Source organism: Ursus arctos, unplaced genomic scaffold, assembly GCF_023065955.2.
Source record: "Ursus arctos isolate Adak ecotype North America unplaced genomic scaffold, UrsArc2.0 scaffold_21, whole genome shotgun sequence".
NCBI lineage: Eukaryota > Metazoa > Chordata > Mammalia > Carnivora > Ursidae > Ursus > Ursus arctos.
The window spans coordinates 5,342,139-5,360,624 of NW_026622886.1; the positions used below are offsets into that span (position 1 = coordinate 5,342,139).

General features: G+C 54.8%; 1 protein-coding gene across 1 annotated transcript in view; it reads left to right on the top strand.

Moving 5' to 3' along the window:
* The first annotated feature begins 455 nt into the window (after positions 1-455).
* MYH9 (myosin heavy chain 9) overlaps positions 456-18,486 on the top strand; it is an 89,564-nt gene continuing 71,533 nt past the window's right edge. The window contains exon 1 of the mRNA XM_048218171.2: positions 456-695. The gene's annotated coding sequence lies outside the window, so the exon portion shown is untranslated. The remainder of the gene's footprint in view (positions 696-18,486) is intronic.

Below are 18,486 nucleotides of genomic sequence, written 5' to 3' on the forward strand. Positions count from 1 at the left end.
TGGTACTTAATATCTGTTCTTCGGGTAGGATGACATGGGACCGGGAAAACAGCTCGAGGGGCGGAGTGTCAGAGCCCGGGACCTTCCCAGCCGGCTCCCGCCCGGCCTCGCCCGGTCCCGGCACTGCACCAAAATCCTGGCCGGAGACCTCTTCGAGCCTCCTCCTCCTCCTGATTGGATTCTCACTGTGTCAATCCTCCCCCTGGAACCTGGCTGTTCGTCGGGCCCGCCCTACGGGGGCGGGGCTCCCGCCTAGGAAGCGCGGAGGAAGGTGGAGGGGGTGGAGGTGGGGGCGGATGGGGAGGATGAATACCCACCCCGCAGGACCCAGAGGCTCCGCCCTCCACCCCTCCCATAGGCCAAGGTGTCTGTCCATCAGGACCGGGGACGGGCTGGAGTGGGCGAGGCGGTTCGGGGGGCGGTGTCGTCCCTCCAGGCTCCGCCCCGAAGCCGGCGCCGGGCTGGAATAGGCGGGCGGCTGTAAGGGCGGGGCGGGAAGGCGGCGAGGAGCCGAGCTGGGTGCGGTGAGGCGCGCAGATCACCGCGGTTCCCGGGCAGGGCACGGAAGGCTTAGCGAGACTGACCTGCTGCAGCTCCCGCCTCGCGCGCTCGCCCCACCCCGCCGTCGCCCGAGCGCTCGAGAAAGCCCTCTCGGGAGAAGCAGCGCCCGTTCCCCGGCGCAGATCCAGGTTCAGGTGAGCGAGCCCCACCGGCCGGTCCCGCCCTGGGCGGGGGCGGTGGCGACGGGACGCGCGGCGTCTGGGGCGAGCGGCCCGACGTGTGGTTCTCGGCCTCCGCGCGGCCGGCGACCGGCGCGGACGGCCGCGAACGCCGCGGGCCCGGGCCGGGGCACCGCATCCTTCCGGTAGGGGCCGGGGGACCCCCTGCGCGACGCTCGGGGAGGGCGCCGCTGGAGGCGAGGCCTCGGGAGCTGGCGAAGGCTTCGGGGCCGGCGCTCCCCGGAAACCCTCCGCCCCTCCCCCTGCCCGGCAGGGCACCGGGAGCCTCAACCTCCCCCTGCTGCCGGGGCACGCGCCCCGCCCTCGCCTCGCCAAGTGCCCAAGTTGGGCAAACTTTTTAACCCCTTCCGGGGAGCCGCTGTCCCTAGGACCCGACCGAGTGAGCGTGAGGTGGGGGGCTCGGGACAGCGGCTGCTTTGGAAGTTTCCAGGCGTTTTCGAAACGGAGGTAACGGGCAGGCGGGGACCGTTTGGCAGCTGTCAGGGCGTCCGCCTGAGTCAGACTCGGACCGTCCTGCTGCAGACATTGCACTCGGCTCAGTTTCCGCCCTCCGCTCCCGACTTCCTCATTCGCCCGGCTGCTGATCGGCTGGGCGGAGGAGGGGGACGGGGCGAGGTGCGGTGGGTGCGTGGGGAACCGGCACCCGGCGGGTGCCGGGCGAGGCAGGAAGGACTCTCCCCCTCCCCCTCAGCCTCCCCGACAGCCCTTCAGCCGTTGACTTTTGACTTCCGCTACCCCGGGGTGGAAGGCCCAGGAATGCCCGAAGCCATCTGCGCCGGCCCGAGCGCACCTGATTTCACCGCACCTGGGGGCCGCCCCACGCGGGCGGGGGCGGGGAGCTGGGCCCTGCTCCTTTAGGACCAGGCCTGCGCTATTGCATCGTCCCTGTTGGGGCCAGATCCGGGGTTGTTACCCTGCCTCCCCTGCTTCACTGTGCCGGGGGCCTCCCTCCATCCTGTCCTGGGGCCACGCCCGGGGCAGGACTGCACCCCTCTTTCCCTACGGGGAGCCCGGTCGTTTATAACAACACAGTACCCTCCAGGACAGGGTTGCCGGCTGCCTTGAGGTGGGGCAGGGTGAGGGCCCGGTTGCTGTCCGTGGCCCCACCCAGCCGGTGTGGGGAAAAGGTTCCCGGGAAGTCCCAGGTCCTCGCAGGCCCTGGAGACCGGCGGCCTCTCTCCGCTGGGCAGTAGAGAGGCCCAGCAACTCCTTGGTTCATTGCATCCTTTTCTGGGTTTAAGAGGATTTCAAAGTAACTGTTGAGTAACTGTTGAAGGGGAAGAGAGCCTTAGCTCCTTCCTGCAACACTGTGGCCATTTCTGACACCACCGAGACCTGCCTTAATACCTCACCTGGTGGTTTATTCCCCTTTTGGAAAGGAGGGAGGCTGCTTTAAGGCCTGTTTAGACAATCACTCGATTAATATTAGCCAATTTATATACAAGGCTGCGACGTGCAGGGGGAGGGTACATAGATGTGTAATTGAGCAAATATTTAACTGGCTGCTTGGTGCCAGGGACTCTGCCAGGTGGTGGTGGGGGGGTGTGAGGTTGAGTAAGACCTGGCCCCTGCCTTCGGGCACTTAGGGAATGCGGAGACAAATCGGTAGATGACTCTAATGTGAGGCGCAGATGACATGGTCCTCAGAAAGGTACGGTGAGTCATGGGGACTGGGAGAAAGGAGCCAGCCCACTCTGCCAGAGATCCCAGAGGCTTCTGCCCTCCAGGAGTTCCCAGTCCCCCCCTAGGGGAAATAGTGTCTGAATGATTGAAATACAAAGACGGCCTGTGAGGAGTGTCCCAAGCATACCACGCCAGTGACTAGGAATTCAGTGACTAGGAATTCGGAGAGGGGCCATCACTTCTGTCCGGAGCAAGGGGGGGGGGGCAGGAGGTAAGCTACCTCGGAAGGAGGGGCACACTGCAGGTCTGGCAAACAGAGGCAGGCCTTCAGTGTTGGCAAGGGAGGCCTCATTTAGTGCATAACTGAGCAGTCAGGAGATTGCTTCGTGTAACTTGGGAGTCACTGTGCCCCCCACTTGGCTGCGGGGTGACCCCAAAGAGCTCTACTTTTCACACTCAGCAAACCCCGGCAGTGCCTGTGGGCAGATCCAGGTGCCTGGATTGGCAGGCTCTGTGTGGGGAAGGGCAGCTCCGTTCCAGAGGTGCATTCTACGGGGCTGCTTGCCTGAAGGGCACAGGAGCGTAAAGGAAAGAGAGGCTCAGGGTCCCAGCTGTCTGGTTTTTACATTTTTAAAATTTTTTATTTTTAAACTTTTTAACCTAAGGGGTTGGAGATGGGACAACTTCCCTCTTGCAGGATGAAGGACGCATGTTAATCACAGGCTGCCTTTTGCCTGTTCTTGCTCCAGAAAAAACAAAACGAGGATCTGTTAGCTTTTGAGAAGGAGAAAAGCGCACTCAGAAAATGCGGCATTGTTGTGTAGCCTGCTAGGGTATTGCTAGAAACCGGGCTCGCTGTGCTTTCTTCACTTCCTCTTCTAGCTAATCCTTCCATAAAGTACTTAAGACAGCCCTTACCAGCTTGACATCTTTATTTCAAAAGGAGGGGAGGGGTTGGCTGTTGTTTTCCTCTGAGCCTGGCCTTACCCTTCCCTTGAAGGGGGAGAAAGAAACCCAAAGCAAAAGAAAAACAAAAAATCCGTGCCTTGACAGCTTCCTCCCAAGCATCATGTTCCAAAAATATTTAGAATAACAAAATCTGTGTGTCGTCTTAATTAAACAAACGTCCTAATTTGCTGAGCATAAAACAGCATCTCTGCCCGCAGGGGCAGGAAGTGCATTTTCCCTTTGTGCAGCCCCAGAGAGTCACTGCCTCTCGGCCTTAACCCTTGGTGCGCTGAACTCCTGGGCTCAAGTCCTCTGGTGACCACGGAATGGAGGCTGCTCCCTGGGAAGTGGCAGTGCTCCTGTGAATTACAGAATGCCATTCTTAGAGCTGGGAAGAGTGGGGTCGAGGCTTCAAATCCTGCCCCTGCCCCTTAATTAGCTTTATGACCTCAGGCGGGTCACATCACCTCCCTGAGCCACAGGGCCCGCCTCTGTAATATGGGAATGAGGACCATACCCTGAAGGGTGAGATGTGAGAACTAAGAGAAGTAAGGTGTGTAATAAAGGGCCTGATACGCAGTGGCTCTGTCAGTTTTTAAGAGAATATGTAAATGACAGGTCTCCACTGCTGGGTCCTCAGGTGCGGAAACAGCGAGGGGAAGGGTAGATGGTGTTCTAGCTCCTGCTCAGTGCTCTTTCTGCTTTCTGAAAAGGGGTGTGTGTGTGTGTGTATGAGTGTGTACAGTGCTTGTGGACTGTGAAGCCCAGGTGGGTTGGGGCCCGTCCGCTCATGCTTTTGGATGCACTCAGTGACGAGCTTTTGCCGAGTAGCCTCGGTTCAGGGCTCTGGCCCAGGCGGGAGGTGTGCAGGCACTCTGCGGTTTGAGGTCTAAAACCTGGCTTCCTGTGATCCAGGAAATCTAGGGTCGAGCCAAACGGGTGACATGGAAAGAGCACAGGACTCGAGGGTCTGGAGACCTGGCTTCTGGCTCTGGTTGGGGGAAAATCTGATTTCGATAGAAAGGGCCCTGTCACCCTACAAAGACGTCAGGCCAATTTATGTGCCCACCCGTTAAACTCAAGAGTGCCTGGGAAACTGGAAGATTCAGTAATTTTAATTTCTCCGAGATGTCTCAGTGGTGAAGGCTGGCTCTCATGCCTTACACTGATGGGAGTGTAAGTTCTAAGAAGCTCTCTTTTTAAAGGTAGTTTGGCAGTGTCTGCCAGAGCATAGTCCTTCTGACTAATTTCTGGGAATTCAACCCACTGATAAACTCAGATAATGCAAGAGGAAGCGTCCAAGGATATTCTTCGCAGCATTGTCATAAAAAAAGACAGGAAAGAAGCAACCTGCCCATCAGAAGGGTCAGATAAATCATGGCACAGCTCTGCAATGGGGGTCCTGCAGCGTGGCCCTTAGAAAAACAAGGCGGGTCTGTAAGTACTCCTAGGGCATGCTCTGCAAGATATGTTGCCAGTGGAAAAAACTAGGTGCAAAGGAGTATGTATCGTGCTCCCTTTTTATAAAACATAGTATGTCGCCCGGGCTCTGCATGGAAAGATTCTGAAATGCAGGTAATTGCGGCTGCCTCCAGAAAGGGAGGAGGGCCCAGGAAGCAGGAGTGGGGGGTGAGCATTACTCTTTCACTACACGGCCTTTTTAGTTTTATTACCTGTCAAAAGAAGGGGGGTCTTCTGGCTAGTCTTGTAGTCTTGTAGTCAACTTCAAAATGCATTGCTTTCGATTCCCAATTTCCTATTGAGGGCCTGTTGTGTGCAAGGAAGGAGGAAGGGTCTTAAAAACCGACTGACTTGCTCTCATGGCTGGAACGTTTTGGGTCCTGTTTTCTTCCCCATGACATCATATTTCCAGAGGAACCCCTTACACAAACGCCTGTTCTGGTCCACTCCCTTATATTCTGGGAAATGATAGATGATTGCTTTTTCTTCGCTGTATGAGAAAAGGAAGCCCGCAGTGTGTGTCTGGAAAGTATTTCGGAATACCCTTTTGCCAGGCTTCCCACAATTCCCCTGGCTCCAAATCCTACCCTGTTCTTTCCTGGGGAGCCCCCTCTGACCATAGGGCTAACCTAGACCTTCATTCACTTAGAGTCTCTTCTTTTTTTTTTTTTTTTAAAGATTTTATTTATTCATTTGACAGAGATAGAGACAGCCAGTGAGAGAGGGAACACAAGCAAGGGGAGTGGGAGAGGAAGAAGCAGGCTCATAGCAGAGGAGCCTGATGTGGGGCTCGATCCCAGAACGCCGGGATCACGCCCTGAGCCGAAGGCAGACGCTTAACCGCTGTGCCACCCAGGCGCCCCTAGAGTCTCTTCTTTTTGAAACTCGGGATCACCGCGACCACTAACGTGCCCCTTCCCCCTCTGTCCCCAGTTGTCCTCAGACTTCTGGCCTGCGGTTTTTAATGTATTAATAACAGTGGAAAAGCCCAAATTCTTGAGAAAATGTGATCAAAAGGGTGTTTTTTTTTTATTTTTTTTTATTTTTTTAAGATTTTATTTATTTATTCGACAGGATAGAGACAGCCAGCGAGAGAGGTAACACAAGCAAGGGGAGTGGGAGAGGAAGAAGCAGGCTCATAGTGGAGGAGCCTGATGTGGGGCTCGATCCCATAACGCCGGGATCACGCCCTGAGCCGAAGGCAGATGCTTAACTGCTGTGCCACCCAGGCGCCCCCAAAAGGGTGTTTTGAATGGAGGGCCCCGATCGCCTTCTCAAGAAAGACCATCTTAGCCTTGGATGCTGTGAGTACCAGCTCTGCTCACCACTGAGCTGGCTTTTTTTTCCTGTGGCGCAGCCAGCAGAAGACCCCATCAGGGTCTCGGACAGGCCTGTGTCCCTGCCAGGCAGCCTCTGGGCCTCCTGGAGGAATGGCGTGAGTCACACAGGAGCACGCAAAGTGAGCCTGGGTCTAAAATGGGCCTGCCACCACATGGGCAGATGGTTTGAAGGCCAATGCTGGCTGCTGTCCTCTCCCCTGTCCCCACCTCCCCACCTCATGCTGTGAAGGCACCAAATATTTGGGAAGCAGGGGGGAGCTGCCCTCTTGCCCCTGATGTGTGTCTCTTTAAAAAGTAACTGAGGCGGGCTTCTGTTGGCATCCCTCTCGGGCCCTGTTCTGCCCTCTAGTTTCTGAAGCCTGAGGGGATTCAGGACCCAGAATGGGACACAGCCCCCAGCCCCCAGCCCCCCGCAGGTGGACCCGAAAGAGGCTCTTTGATGGCCTTTAGCTGAGGGCGAGGCCTTCCTGGGAGTGTCTCCGGTCTGACTCCAGCTCTTCGGTGGCCTTGAGCCGCTCTTCATCTCCAGCTGCTGCACCGGGATCCCTCCCACTGTGGCTTGGAGGGAGCCCTGCAGGGCCTTCCGGAAGTTGCCACCGAAGGGTGTGGCTTCCTGCTGAGGCAGGTTGGGCCGAGGCCTGTGGGGAAGTGGAAGGTACAGCCGGTCTTCCCCACCCTCACCGCCCGCCGTGCCTCTCAGAGGTCCTGGGTCCTGATGGTCCTTACAGGCCGTCCCACCCACAGGAGAAGGGGGCCTCTCGGGAGGATTTTCCTCTCACCTCCACCTCCACAGACATTCACACTTTGGGAACTGTGATTCTTCGAGACTTCTCCCTTTCATGTGGCCTGTGACTCTGAATGATGCCCTGCTTAAAAGAAAACTGAGCAACAGTAAAAACGCTCCCTCCTGAATTTCCTTAGAGTTAGAGAATGTGTGAGCTGGAGGGGATCTGAAGGATAATTTCACCCCCCATTAGAGAAGGAGCCGTTTGTCCAGAGCTCACTCTGTGAGTTGGTAGAAAGTTCGGGCTCCTGGTTTCACTCAGCACCAGAGCCTTTCTCTCAAAATCACGTGGCCCCATTTAAAAGTGTTTTTAAAGTGTTATCTTCCCTTTCTTGGCCTTTATGCACTGTTTAGCCAAGCAACACATACTTAGCTCCTTTAATCTTTCCTCAAGAGTCTATTCTTCCACACCCTCCGTCTTTTGCTTTTGGGGGGGAGGGGTGCTACGGTTAAGAAATTGGGTGGGAAGTGTTCTCAGTTTCTCTGAACTTCTTCCAGTTGGACAGGGCCCCTTCAGCTGAAAGTTCCCACAGCTCAAAAATCAATATTTCACATGGGGTAGCGCCAAGGCAGCAGGGTGGGCCCTTCAGAGGGCCACACTGGCTTTCCACTGTCCGTCAGCCACTCCTCATTTCTAGTAATTCTAAGTCGCGTTAGGACTGAGGGGATCGATTTCTTGTATTTTCAATGCGGAAACTCCTGGTGGAAGAAACAAAATAAGGGCTTTGAGATCAGGCAGAGCTGGGACTGGCCCCTCACCTTTTCTCCCGTCAGCTGTTAGACCACTGCCTCAGTTTCCCTGCCAGCCGCACGGAGTTGCCTGCTTTTTCCAGGGCTTGTAATTTACACGTAAAGATACGTGAAGCGGTCTAGTTCTTTCCTTACCCCCTCCTCCTTCCTCCTTTTTCATGTTCTCATCAGCATCATCTGTCCCTGGCGGGTGGGAAGAAATATGTGGTCAGGTTTTAAAGATTTTAAATGCGTCCCACAAGTCTGTCTCTTGATAAGAAAGTGTGGGGATGAGGGTGGCCGCGGAACCTGCCAGAAGATCTCCTGGGTCGGATGCTGAGCTTGTCACCGTCTCAGCCTTCGCATCCTTCTTACCACACGGGACAGTTCACCTTGTCACACTGAGCTGAGCTGCGTTCATGAGGCATGTTCAAAAAAGGCTGTTACAGAGCCCTAGAGGCTCCTGTATTTAGAGCTGCCTGCGTTCAAAAGCCGCCGCATTTCCTGTGTTTTGCATGAAGTCACTGGGCTGGAGAAGGAGCTTCCTGTCTGATAAACATAAAGACACGCATTGGAACTGGTTTGGGTGACTTAATCCGACTGGTGTGGGATGGGGGAGAAGATGCTAGAACCCACTGGACTGAGGACCTGGAGGTCAGAGGACCTGCAGGTCAGAGGCGGGGTCTTTCCTCAAGTCTAGCTCCCTACCTTGTCACCCGGTGCCCAGCACAGAGGGGGCTCCTAGTTGTCTGAAGTGTTTGGGCTCCCTGCTGCCTTTGCCCGTAAGCCTGGGGCAGGCGGCCCAGGCAGCCAGAGCTTTCAAATGCCATTTACTCATCTCTCCACTTGACAAAGCGCACATGCCAGGCACTTGTCTGGAACTCTCTGGGGTAAGAAAAGTGGTGGCAGGGAGTCATTTTAAAGTTCTTGTCTATTTTTTTTTTTTTTTTTTAAGTAGGCTCCATGCTGGGGCCTTGAACTCACGACCCTGACATCCAGACCTGAGCTGAGATCAGAGTCAGATGCTTAACCGACTGAGCCACCCAGGTGCCTCCAGTTTTCATCTATTTTTAATATTTAAAACAAGCTCTTGCATATGAGGGTATTGACCCTAAATTTCTTTGGCGAATCTGTCATCCAAAACTCTTTGGGCTCCCGCTGCATGGCCCTCACGGTGCTGGCCTTGGTGGGGCTTCAGTAGGGGTGGAGGGCGGAGAGCCCATCTCCATGCTCAGGAGTCATACCCTCTGACAGGAAGTTGGGACACGGAGGCCAGAGACTCCTGGGTGACTGGGGATTTCTGGGCATCTTGAGCCAGCCTCCCGGAGGCTAGAATTACTTGGGGGGTGGGGAAGGGGTGGAAGGAAGAGGGGGAAGGTGGGCAAGGAAGGAGGGAAGAGGCTCCGTTGGCAGGGCACTGGCCTGGGAATCAGGATGTCTGCTCTGGAGTCCCAGCGGTGCTAATGACAGTAGGAGTACGAATAGTTAACATTCTGTTGAGCCCTTGCTCTGTACTAGGCTCAGTGCTGCTGCTTTTACGTGAATTATCTCATGTAATTTTTACCTCATTCTCCCGAGGTAGGAAATTACCCCCATTTTACACATGAGGAGACTGAGCAGGTAGTCACTGATGCCAGACCCCTGTGTGACTTCGTAGATGCCCTTCACTGCTGAACTTTGTTTCCTCACTTGACAGTGAGAGGTGGGGCTGGTCCCCAAGGCCGCCTCATAACACTAGTGGCCAAGAGTTAATGAAAGGAGCAGAGTTTGGGGCTGCGGCGGAATGGGGCCTCCGTCCCATGGTGCGGGTGGCTATTCAAAGCGAGGTTGCCGGTTCCCTAGTGTTGCCTTGGCTACCGACATCACCTTTAACCTCATCTGGCCCTTCTTCAGATGTCTGCGGTTGGTCCTGAGGGAGGGCAGGTGACAGACCATGGCTGAGCAGGGTCAATCCTGGCCGCTGTGCCTGCCTGCTCTTAGCTGGGCCCTGGCTGTCTTCACCGGAGACCCAGCCAGCCAGAGGGTCCGCTGCCATCCTGACTAGCGGGCTCTTCCTGACCTCAACCCACTTGCAAACATGCATTCGTTCTTTCCTTCTTCATTTGTTTATCTGACCCTCATCGTTCAGTTAGCACTCCCCAGAGCTTACTCTGTATGCCAGGGACTGGGCTGGGTGCCGGGACTATGGAGATGAAGGAGAAGGAAGCAGGGCCCTTGTTTCAGGAGCTGATGGTGTCCCAGGGGAGGGGGCCTAGGGGGCTCTGAGAAGGCTTCCGGGAGGAGGTGGCATCTGAGCTGATTGCAGGCAGAGTGGCAGGGAATGTCTAGGGAGCATTGTTGCTCAGGTGGTAAAGGATTTCCTCTCCTCTCTACAGTGCCAGGCCCCAGCCCCACTCTCAGTCCCCTCTGTAGCCCATATGGCCCCTTAAGGTCTACCTCCCCGTGAAATGTGGGAGTGCAGGATTCGGCTCCCAGGTCCTTAGCCTCTGGGTGGCTGCTGGGAATTCTGCCCGTGCCCTCTGGTTGTGTGGTCAGTACACTGTTCTCAGCCGAAGGACTTGGGATGAGACTGTTCGTGGGGTGTTGGGAGAGATGTAACTGTTCCTTTTTAAAGTAAAACCTTGGGGGGGGGGTTGTTTATAGCACATACAGTGTAATAACAGAGCTGACGAGAAGCAGATAGGCCCCTAACCCCATTACTGCTTGCATCTCTCTGGGGTCCCTGTCCACACGTGGGCGTGCATACCGTACAGGTGTAAGCAGGACGGTTGCTGTTGCGTGTCCTGACGTACTCAGTACTGTAACATAAAATTTCCTGTGTTGCAACAGTCTCCACAGGTATTGTTTTCATGGCTGTGCCATGGTCCACAAAGGGGAAGAACCATTATTTACACTGCCAGAAAGTTCCATGGATTTTAGTGACTCTTTAGAAATTCATTCAGCAAATACGTCCTGAGCCTCTTGTTCTTGGGCGGAAACTCCTCGGTGGCTAGGGGGTAGGCTGGATGTCCCAGGCCCTGCCCTCAAGGCGCTTACGTCTAGACTCGGAAAAAGCACTTCCCTCTGGTGTGGTGGGTTGTGATAGAGGTGAGCCCAGGAGGAAATGGCAGCTCGGGAGCCCAATTTGAGTTGATGGAAGACTTTGTTTTTAGTGGTGAGACAGCGTAGGAATGAGGACCTGGGAGATCTTTCTGGGCTCACTGGAGGAAGCTATCCCCCTCCCCCCCAGTAGCTCATGGACAGCCCTGGGTCAGAAGACACTCTGGGAGGAAGTAGGGGGCAGAGGCTCCAAGGAGTCTTGTCCTCGGGGAGGCTGGGACATAGCTCCCCGGCCCTACTGAGTGACCTCCTGTGACTGGGTAGAAGGCAGCAGGGGATGATGGTCAGGGGCGGTCTCAGAAACGTCCAGAAGCCGCTGGCAGGCCACTTGGGCTCTGCTGTGGCTCCTGCCGTCCAGGGAAGATGCCGGATTGTAGCAACAAGTTGCAACAGTTTAGTTTTGTTGTGAAGAGAAAGTTTCAGAATCCTAGTGGCTGCTTTGGAGCAGATAGGTGTTTATAATGGTGAGGGAGGGAGTTCTTTGGGGCTGGGCTGGGCATGAGGGGAGAAGATGGGGGGGTCAGAGGTCTAGACACTGGAATGCAGTGTCTCTGCTCTGGTATTTTCTTTCGTTCCAGATCAGTGGCTAGCTTGCAGGTGCTCCTTGCCTGTTCCCGCCCTGCACTGTCCCTGTCCCTTAGCTCCTGGCTCAGGGGAACCTGCCCTGGATTCCACCGTCTTCCTAGAGAGCAGGAGAGCAATCCCTCATTGTTCAGAAAGGAGCCACAGGCTTGTCACCCACCCTACCCACGGGGGGAATGGGCAGGGGCGGTCCCCAGACGGGGTCACTGGGACACTTGCGGCTCCCCCTTTGTGCTTCAGGCTCGGTCCATCACCCCGAGCCCCCCCTGCAGCCTGTGGTGTGGATCTGGATCAGGCGTGGAGAGTTTCTGTCCCCTTCCTCAGTGCTGCCCATTGAACACACACTCAGAAAACCCCAAACCAAACCAAACCAAACCCTGCGCCTTAACCTCGTTTGTTTTACACATTGACTGAAAATTGGTAATAAGAATAAAACACAAGCTGGGGATTTCAACACTAGGTAGATTCTCTCCTGTCGCCTTGTTTACACTGCTGTTTGGTGGTGGTTATAAGCTAGAGATTACCTTGGAATTTCTGCTGTCTGCAGTGAGGTGCCCGCTCCTGTGTTGGAGGAGGGGAGGTGGGTACACGGACGAGTGAGTGAGAGAAAGCAGAAGGAGTCAGCGGGCCGTGGGCAAGGGAGTGGGTGACGCTGGAAGCAGCAGCTGGGTTATTTTCACTCAGTTTATTTGTTCGTTAAATATGTATAGATGTTGGGGGTGTGCTGGAGACTGCTTAGGTACGGGGCGCATGTCTGGATGAAGCCGGAGTCTGCGGTTTACATTCTAGGGGGTGCAAACCAGACAGCCGCCAGGCAGGCAAGCCCCGGTCAGGCGAGGGCGTGCTCGGAGTCCCCCGGTCTGGCTTAGACAAGAGGACTCTCACTCTCCCAGCCCTGCAGGCTGGGAGTCCACGAGCGCGGCCTCTCTCCTTGGTTTGCAGCCGGCTGCCTTCTGTGCGCGCGCATTCCTGGTGGCCCCTGTCCTCCTCTGCTTACGAGGACACCAGATTGGGGAGCCCACCGGAATGCTCTCATTTTACCTTCATCACCTCCGTAAAGGACCATCGCCCAAACAGTCCCATTCAGAGGTCCTGGGGTGTTAAAGCCTCAACAGGTGAATCTGGGGCGGTGTGGGACACAGTTCAGTCCATAATGGGAGAAGGCAGTGGCTGTGTGTCAGCCGCGGGCTCTCTCATAATCCAGGATGAGTTGTTCCATTCTTTCAGGTGCGAGGGACTTTTCTTGATTTCCTCGGGTGTTTATTTCACTGCTTCGAGCCGCAGTTTTCTCCTCTGTTAAGTGTGGCTAGTAAGACCCACGTCAGTGTCCTCTGAATAGCTAACATAGGAAGGCCCTGAGCCTTCCATGAACTCCACTTGTGGTGGGTCCCAGTGCGTGTCAATCCCCATACCCTCTCCTTCTGTCCACTCACCTGCCCCTCGTTCTTCAGAGCACCTTTTCCTGCTATCCTGCTTCCTCCTCTCTGCTGCCCAGTGCCGCTGTGATCCAGCTGCGGGGTAACTGGGCCTGTGGAAGGGACGGGGTAGTTCTGCCCAGGTTACTCTGCCTTCCTCCCGGGGTGATCGCACCCCTCACCCAGGTCTTGTCGACCAGCTAGTCGTTCCTGGAGATGGCTTCTCCCCTCTGATGAGCCACAAACACTATTCTTACACGAGTGACAGGTCACACTTTATAGACTGCTGGTGTAGGAATTGCAACAAAAATCATAGTGGCGGCCAGATAATGCTCCCCTTGCCATGTCAGCACTCCCCTGGACTTCTCTGTGCTGGGCTGCTTTCGGGTCTTGCTTCCCCTGTTAACGGTGTTGCTCCTGGGACCCTCGGGCCATACCTCGCCTGTGATTGGCACTTAATGTATGCTTGAGAAATGGGTGACTGTATTAGCATCTGCACCAGCACTTGGCTCTGCATGACTTTGGGGGAGAAAGTGTTATTTCTTTGGGTTCTGAGTCCGTTGTGATGTGCGTATGTCTAGTACTTATGTAATAGGCAGCGGGCTCCGGAAATTGGACCCATGTCCCGATCCTGATTCTCCCACCTACCAGCTCTTTGATCTCGGCAAGCTGTGCACCCTTTCCACGCCTGTTTTCCTCGTGTGTGGAATGAGGAAGATGAGAGTTCCTTAGAGGATTTTGATGCTCAGTAAAGTTGGGCTCTAGTGTTTATATGTTTGATTTTATAAACAAATTAAAAAAAAATTTTTTAAGTAAGCTCGATGCCCAATGTGGGGCTTGAACTCACAACCCCGAGATCAAGAGTCACATGGCTCTACCAACTGAGCCAGCCACGCGCCCCTGTTTATACATAATTTGTCCAGCACAGTGCCAGTGTGTTACAAATACATCTATTTTCATCAATTTAAAAAAACCTATTCTGAGCACTGTTTTCTGTCACTATAAAGTTTGCAGTCACGCTCAGGATGTTGCAATGAAAGTCTCCCAGTCCCATGAGGGGAGTGGTATAAATGTTCCTGTTTTATAGCTGGGAAAACTGAGACTTGAAGAACCTAAGAGCCGAGCCCCAGGTAGCGAGTGAGAGAGCTCAGATCCTCCCCTGCTCCTGGATGGTCCATATCTGTTTTCATTGCCTCTCCTGCCTCTCATCCCCTTGAGCCCATTCTTTGGGGGCGAGGGGGGCAGTGTTTGTGAAGTTGGGGGTTTACAGGTCATGCCATTGTATACAGCCTTAAAGCAGCGCGGCCCAGTGCTCCTCCCTGGTTTGTTGGGCCGGGCGTAGAATGCAGCCCTCCTTGTCCCTCTGAGACACGTCAGTGGGCAGCAGTTGGGGATGCGTGGCCAGGTGTGTGAGGTCTGGTCAGCCTGGTTCCTGCGGGAAACTAGCTTTTCTCCCCCCGCTTCCCGATGCCACCACCTCCGAGCCGCCTGCCAGCCCCCGGCGCCCTGCTCTCAGCCTGCCTTCTGCCCAGAGCCGGGCCTGCCGCCCGCTGTTTCCTGCCTTTGCCAGGGTGGGGAGGAGGTGGCTGTGTCGGGCCAAGTGCTCATGAGAAATGCCTCATTACGGGATTAATTACTGGCTGCTGGGCGCTGTGGCATTTACAGGACCCCATCAGTGTTGTGACTTCTCACCTCCGACCATCTCCATTCCTTCCTCCAAACCGGCTGGAGTGAGTTCTGTGCTGACTTTCTGGCCAGCCTTCAAGCCTCAGGTCAGAGAAGGAATGGACAGGGGCCTCCGAGGGCTAGACTTGAGGATCTGGCATCATCCCTCCCCGCCACCTGACAGCGCCGTGCCCCAGAACCTCGGTGTCTTCAAAGGGAGGACACCTTCAGGCTGCAAAGCCCCGTGCGTGCGGACGCTTGCAGTATCACACACCTCGGCCGACGGGTGCATTCAAGAGAGGCTGGGAAAGGATGGCCCTCTTCCCCTTTAAAACAAGTCACAGGCTCTAATTATCCTTAGGTTGAAATAGTGGAGGCCCCTCCCCCTCCCCCTTCTGGCTTTTGAACAAGAATCTGAAGAATGTGATACTGTGTGTAGACCTGAGCAAAGATCAGGGGCAGGATTCAGAGCTCTTCCGGGGGCTTTACCAGGCAGCCTTTGTGCTCTGGACCTGGGACATTCCCAGTTGGTTGTGGCTGAAAGTCTCTGACAACTACAGGCGCTTTAAATTCCAGGCTCTTCAGGGGGATCTGAAGGGGACAGCTGGGAGGGGTGGGGGGAATTCAGTTTAAAAAGGAGTTTGCCAGGGGCTGCGGATGAGCCAGGAGGATGAGCCAGGAGGACCGGTGCTTCTACCGTGTGTGATGGGGCAGGTGGCGGTGGGTCACCTCAGGCTCCTTCCCCTTCCTGATGATAGCTATGGGCCCTTGACAAACCTCAGCACCTTGGGAGGGGGGGTGAGCCAAGTGGTGAACCGGCGGGTAGGCGGACCCCTAGGGCACAGACCCCAACTGTACTACCTGTGTGCCCCCGAGCGAGTCGTTTAGATACTCTCTGGGCTTCAGTTTCTTCTGCAAAACAGGATACGGCGAGAACCTACTGCCAGGGTCACCGCGTGGGTTGGCGAGATCTCCTGGGAACAGAACCGAGTGCTAGCAGTTACGTGTCAGCGCGGCCCTGGGGGGTGGGCCTCGTGACGCCCATTTCACAGTTGAAGAAAGAGAGGTTCGGGGCATGTAAATAACCTCCCCAGACATTCCCTCAGCCCGTGAATAGAGATTGCAGTGCTTGCCAGGGCGGCCCGACTTTACAAGTGTCACCTTCTGCCCCGCTCCCGCCGCCCTGGGCTTGCGTGTGTGCACGTGCCTGTGGGGTGGGTTCGGTCCCAATCTGGCAGCTATGTGGGGCGGGGGCCGCCGCCCTTTCCTTCTCGCGCATGCAGCTCAGCCTTGACCCCTTTAGAAGCAGACCGTGGCCTGGGCAAAGGAGCGGTTCTTGGCAGGTGGTAAAATAAGCAGCCGCCAGGTTTCTCGTGAAGGACGAGGTGAGGTCATCCCCGCAGCCAGGCTTCCTGCTCAAGGACGGCTGGGTTGGCCATCGTTTCAGACGAGGGTGCTACCTCGGCCTTCTCGAGAAATGAATTAGCTTTCTCTAGCAATTGACTTTTTCTGTAAAGTGGGAGATACATGGGTTTTATCTTCACTCTGTGACTAGTATTTGGGTGATTTTTTTCCCCCAGGGAGGCCGAAGGCTCTGGGATGTAGCTTGTCTACCTTGGTTTCCCTGGAGAGCTTGGCTCTGTCCTCCAGGCAGCCTGTGTGCCCGGGGCTGGCACCTGCTGGCTCATTTGGGAATCGTCCCAAGCAATGGAGATGTAGGGAGGAGAGGCGGTTTGCTGTTCAGTTTGGGATGCCTTGTTCCCGCAGTCCCCGGTGATCAGAGCAGCTCAGGGGGCGTGGCCTCCTGCGCCCTCCCTCCTGAGTCCTCCACTTGCCCAACAGCTTTCACTGGTGGCTTGTCTTGACTGCAGAGTTTGTCTTTTGCCCCCTCTGATGTCTTTTGTGAGATCCTGATTACCGCACTGGAGGGTAATGAAGAAAGAAAATTTTCTCAAGTCTCTGTTCCTGTTGCCTTGGTGCAGAAGGAGGCCACTCCAGTGTCCTTTTGCCTTTGAAATTGTAACTGAGGGGCTTCTAAAAGTCCATGGACTGTACTTGAGGGTCTCAGTAAGCTCCGTAAGGTGGTATGCAAAGGATTTTCAGAGAGGTCCTTATTGGCTGGAAGTGTTCAGAACCACTGATCTAGAGAGAACTTTGGGTTTCCTGTTTATAGAGCGTGTGTGTGCACACGTGTGTGTGTGTGTGTGTGTGTGTGTGTAAGTAAACAGATGCTATCAGTAGGCCATTAGCAGGCATGAAGGTCTGTTCATTACAGGGTTAGGTTATGCCACCTCAGGGACATAAGTACGCAGAGGGCACCCTCTCTGAGCTCATCCCTGTAGGATAATGATCTTTCTTGCATTAAGCTGTTAATATCATGTCACTTCTGGGCGTCTCTTTAGCTTAGGACTGGGGTTTGGAGAGGTGATGTTCTGATTGTAGCGGACTGGATCTTTTGGGATTCTGCATACTGAGGGAGCGCTGTCCTTACCATCTTCCCCCTGGGCTCCAGGTCCTCAAAGGATGTTTCCTGAATGCCCATATCCATGCGGTTTGCTTCACCTCCCTGCGCCTCTGAGTGTGTTTTTGAAGGGGGAGGGTGGGGACTGGGAATAGGGCAGGGCCGCAGGATGTGTGCCCGGGCTTTATTGAGGTTGTTGGGATCCCGTGATGGAGCAGTGGGCCATGAACACAGCAGCACCTGGCAGGTGACTGCTGGCCTACCAGCTGGAGGTTTGACCCCCCACAGAGCCTCGCTTTGGCTTTGGGCTCGAGCTTCTGCTTGACCTAACTTCTGGTCTTGGGCCTTGTCCGAGCCTCATCTACCCAGTGACATCTGAGTCAGATTGGCATTTTTTGGACCGGCAACTGAAACCTCATTGATTGGTCATGAAATTACTTTCACAGGTGGCAACCAGTGTTTTTAGACACGAAACAAAGTAGACTCAAGTGGAAGATACCCAGGTGAATAGCAAGTATATATCATTTTGTGGAGCTTTTGTCTGACCTGTTTGTGTGTATTCGGGATTAAAAGCCTTTAAATTAAATTTTTCTTTTTTTTTCTTTTTTTTTTTTTTGCTGTGGGTTGAGATTTAAAAAAAAATGTTGGCACTCTAGGATGAGATGCTCAGGGGGCCTCTTTCAGCCCCGACTTTGTGTGGTTTCCGCCTACAGGTCTGAGCCGAACTGAGTCTCCTCCTCCACTCCGGCTGAGCCTGTAAATGGAGTCCCTTGCAAGATCAAACTCTTTAAAGTTCTTTACAAAATTCTGGGAAGTGAGCTACATTCCTGGGGTGGAATAAATCATGTTGAGTTAGGTTAGGCAGGATGTGACTTCAAACCCCCCGAAGTGGGCTGTGTGAGGGCAGTGCTTGTGACTGACTCATTATGAGCTCAGTGGCGACACAGACTTGAGAGAAGAGGCAAAGATTGTGGAGAGGGGGGCCTGGGCCTGCAGGCCCGGGGCGCCACCAAGCACCGCTCCTCGGCTCGCCTATTGTGATCCTTACAATAGTTCTGTGAGTTGAGCAGTGCTCTGACCACATTGCAGAGCTGGGACTGTCAGCTAGACCTGGTGGGAGCTGCACCCCACAGGCTCGCATGGACTCACAGCTGTCCTGGGGGGGAGCTGGTAGCACGTCCCTTTTATAAACGGAGAAATGTAGGCCCAGGGGGGCCAAGGCAACCAGGCAGAGTTTGTTCTGTTAAGCGATGGATCTGGAGTTCCAGGGCCAGTCTGGCTGCCTCCTGAGTCGCGTTCCTTCTAATTCGCCTTCTGGGAAGGTCATGAATAAGTTATCACTGTTTAGAAGGGCTGTCTCCTTTCAGTGATGAAGCTTATTATCAGAGTTGACTTAAATGACTGCCCGATCAATTCAGGAAGATTGACCCCTGGCCGGTCATGTGTCTCTTACAAACAAGTGAGCCTCAGATTTAGCTGGAAGGGTGGGTGAGGAGGAGGAGGGCAGGGATCATGGTCCCGGAGGCCACCTGTTCTGAGCCTCTTCTGCCTTGCCTGCTCAAGGGGGAAACGAGCCACACCAGGGTCACTTCCAGGGTCACTTCTGTTTGGATAAGAAGGCGCAGGGTTATTGGTCTTA